The following is a 5,000-nucleotide window of genomic DNA, read 5'->3' as shown; positions in this document are numbered from 1 at the left end:
TGCCACATTCTTAAGCCTCTCTGGCCACATTTCTCAGACCACAGATACCATATTCCTCTACCCCTTGAGGCAACATTCTTCAAACCCTTTTTGCCCACATTCCTCATTGCCTGAGGTAACATTATTTAGCCCTCTGCTGTCACATTCCTCATCCCTTGTGACCTCACTCTTCAGCTCCCAGTTCCCACATTCCTGAAACACTGTAGCCACATTTCTTAGCCACCTGTTGCCACATTCCTCAACCCCTTGTAACCATAGTCTTCAGCCCTTGTTACCAACCTTTTCAAGGCCCTGCGTGGCCAAATTCTTTAGCCAATTGAACTCGGTTTTACAGCCCGTAGTTGCCATATTTCTTAACCCTTGTAGCCATATTACTCAGGCCCCAGTTGCCGAATTTTTCCATCCCTTGCGGCCTCATTTTCATCCCCCTGTGCCACAATTCCTTTTGCCCTATTCTTCAGCACATTTAGCCTTATTCGATCGGCCCCAATTGCGGCATTACTCACTACCCGTGGCCATATTCCTCAGCCCGTTACCACAATACTCAACCCGTTGTGGCCACATTCTTCAGCCCTTGAGGCCAAATTCCAAAGCCTATTCGGCGTCATTTCACAGCTCCTAGTTGTCAAATTACTCAGCCCCTGTGGCTACATACTAAAGCGTAAGATACCATTCTTTAACCAGTTGTGGGAACATTTTTCAGTTCCCTGTTACCACATTCCTCAGCCCCCTGTGACCAATTCCTCAGCCCATCTGGCCTTATCCTTCAGTCCCCAGTTGAGACGTGATTCAGCCCCTGTGGCCACATTCACCAGCCCCTAATTACCACATTTTCAACCATTTGTGGCCATTTTCCTCACCCCTCTGGAGGCATATTCTTCAGCCACCCCCTCCACCCTATAGCCACATTCCCCAGCCACCCTGTTGAGAGCCCACGCTCTGACATCTCTCTCTCTCTCTCTCTCTCTCTCTCTCTCTCTCTCTCTCTCTCTCTCTCTCTCTCTCATATTAGGTCTTGTCTGGGATCTTCAAAGTCTTTTACAGCTTCCTGTTGATAAGTGGTTTCATTGTTTTTATTTGCAATATTTTTTTCCTTGTCTTCCTCGTTGCGTTTTTCATTTTGGTATTATTCACATTTCTGTTGTTATTGATTTTTTTCAAACAGTTTTCTTTTCTGCGTCGTTGCGTTTATTGTTGATTTGCTTATCAATTTACTTTTTTTCTATTTCGTTTTACTTACGATTTTTTTTATTACTGTGTTATTATATATATATATATATATATATATATATATATATATATATATATATATATATATATATATATATATATATATAGTTATTTAAGTTTTCATGTTATTTTTATTATTTGTTTCAGTTTTTATTTTTTCCATTTATATTCTGCATTATCTCTATAATTGTTTTTCTTCATCTATCTTTGCGCATAACTGTTCATTTTTCCTTTCGTTAATTTTCGATACACAAGGGAATAGATACAATACATGACATCCTTCCAAGAAAATTCACTTAAAAGATAGGTCTGCACTTTGATATCCCTCCTCGATGGGATTGTATGCAATTGAATCAGCTGGATCACCCATCACCCTTTTTTTCTATATTACAAAACTCTTTCCCGATTCCTTATTAAGGCACATAAGCAATTTGTAGTGTTGTACTTTGGTAGGAAGTTCTATTAACCATAATAATTACCTGGGACATAGATGAACAATTGTTAGTCATTATTTCTCAGCTGATCCCATCTCTTGTCGTCAATTTTTCTGTATGGGATTAAATAAGACGTTGGTATTCTTAAAATACACGTTCAATGCAACTTATGACTACATTGTTCTATGACAGCTGACTCCCAAGTGTGTGTGGAGCGTCATACACAATCTGACAAAACCAAAACATTGCTAAACAAAAGAGCATCGCTCTGAAAAGACTTGAATCCTACTCCAGTACAAAACTATAAAGAATCACATCCTATCTCTGAGGTAATCAACAAATGTTTGAATCCTAATACCAAAACAAATCATTACACTTATGTACAAAGCATAACATGTCTTATTCATGCAATATGATGCAATGTTGCGCAATACCTGCAACACTTGAAATTATATAGTATATTATTACAATAATACATAACACAATTGCCCACTTTAGAGGAGATGGTGACATAGGAAAAATCTCATCAAATTCATATTCACCGAAAGCTTTTGAGAGTGTGGTTGCTGTCCTCATGAAGTTTCTAAACTCACAGATGGTGCTAGTAGCCTTTCTCATCGGAGCAGACTGTTAGTGATAGGACGGTCGTGAGCCACGGACATCAAAGGTAAGAGAGCAGAACCCTACCATTGAGGAATGACAGCAACTACTCACGTTCTAAAGATATTATTACAGTCAAAAGGCTTTCCAAAAAGTGGCATTGTTACACAGAATAGGAAATCAGTAATACCCGGATTGAAATGGGCTGTCTTCTCCTTGACTTTGAATTCTCTATCTACTTCTACTTCTCTTTTGTCAACATTGGCTTTCTTCGTGGTTGAAATGCTTCTCATTAAAACAAGTTTGCACTTCCCGTCAAGCTTTGCATTAATTACAAGCTAGTTTATCTTTAATGACCAAAAATTACGGTAATATAACAGAGAGCGAAGCCCAACTTAACGATGTTTCTCCCAAAGGTTGGGGTGGCCTATTGGAACCGTCCCTGCATGTCCATCTCCCAAGCTGGGGTTCGAGTTCCTGTTAAACATGATAAATTAATGAAGTACTTGCAACCTTTTCCTCCTTTCGAGCTAGGGATGGAGCGTTTGGTAGAGCCTACAGTATAGATCTACCTGCTGAGTCATCAGCATCCATTGCTTAGCATTCCAGGGTCTTAGCTTGGATGAACAGGGTTTGGGCACTGATCATATATGTATATGGTCAGTCTCTAGAGCATTGTCCTATTAGTTCGATCACTGGAACTGTCCTTTGTCTCTGCCATTTATCACATGCCTTTAAACCTACCTTATGACTACTTGTTTGAAGGCCAGAGTTGAGAGAGACTAGCTACAGGCTTGATGAAGGCAAGGGTAAACTTAAAGTTAATTACTTATATACTCTCTCAACAACACCGTTAGAATATTGAATATATGTATAAAACATATGATTTTAATTTATAGTATTTTACACTATAGTCACATTTCATTAATGCTAGATGTCCATTTATTTATACGTTTTTATGAATACAATGTTGTGTATGCTTGTGTGTGTTTGCCGAATACGATAGGATATAGACCGTTTCATCCAGAAAAACTCAGAGCACACTATAGTATTAGTGTTTTCTGTTAAAGAAAAGAAAGACTTTGCACTTTCCCACTCTCTTCTCACACTCATAAAAAATATAAAGAGAAATAAAGTTTTAAAAGGAAAATCTTCGTATGTAATCCTTTCCGGAATTACTTGTCGTCGAAAATATATCAATGTCGTGTGGCATGAACAATACACTTAATCGGCTGATAGCCAAGACTTCGCAGATAATCTCTTGATATTGAAATATTTTTCAAAGGGGCGTAATTCTTGTCATGAAATACGACAGTATTAGCGCTGCATGTTCCTCAAAAATTACTATCGGCATTCTCTCACTTCCTCCTTCTCCTATCCTCTCTCAATCTCAATTACCGTTCTTCACGTTTCAACGTGAATGATGAGGTAGAAACTTCATTTAGGGACAACTAGTTTAATATTCCATTGAAAAAGAAGGATGGCATTTGTGAAAGGATATTGTAGAAAAAAAAAAAAGAGACTTTATCTGAGGGGCGGGAATGTGTAGCGAGGTACGAAAAAATACGAAAAATCTATGTCAAGCGAGAATTATGCGCTTGGAGGAAAGATGGGATGCTGGGATGTTGAAGTATGTTCACTGCAGCCTCACTTGGTGCCCTAACTAAAATCTGCTTTGTCAAGAATGTCAAAACTGATAATATATATATATATATATATATATATATATATATATATATATATATATATATATATATATATATATATATATATATATATTATATATATATATAGTATATATATATATAGTATATATAATAGTATATATATATAGTATATATATATAAATAGTATATATATAATAAATAGTATATATATATATAGTATATATATATAAAGTATATATATATAGTATATATATATAGTATATATATATATAGTATATATATATATAGTATATATATATATAGTATATATATATATATATATATATATATATATATATATAGTATATATATATAGTATATATATATAGTATATATATATAGTATATATATATATATAGTATATATATATATAGTATATATATATATATAGTATATATATATATAGTATATATATATAGTATATATATATAGTATATATATAGTATATATATATATAGTATATATATATATAGTATATATATATATAGTATATATATATATAGTATATATATATAGTATATATATATATAGTATATATATATAGTATATATATATATATATATATATATAGTATATATATATATATATATATAGTATATATATAGTGTATATATATATAGTATATATATAGTGTATATATATATATAGTATATATAAGGTATATATATATATATATATATATATATATATATAGTATATATATATATATATATAGTATATATATATATATATATATATATTATATATATATATATATATATATATATATATATATATATATATATATATATATATATATATATATAGTATATATAGTATATATATAGTATATATATATATAGTATATATATATATATATATATATATATATATATATATATATAGTATATATATATATATATATATATATATATAGTATATATATATATATAGTATATATATATATAGTATATATATATATATATAGTATATATATATATATAGTATATATATATATATATATATATATAGTATATATATATATATATAT

The sequence above is a fragment of the Palaemon carinicauda genome, chromosome 29 (assembly GCF_036898095.1).
Source record: "Palaemon carinicauda isolate YSFRI2023 chromosome 29, ASM3689809v2, whole genome shotgun sequence".
Taxonomy (NCBI): Eukaryota; Metazoa; Arthropoda; class Malacostraca; order Decapoda; family Palaemonidae; genus Palaemon; species Palaemon carinicauda.
The sequence above is the reverse complement of the archived record's forward strand: the minus strand, read 5'-3'. Positions refer to the sequence as shown.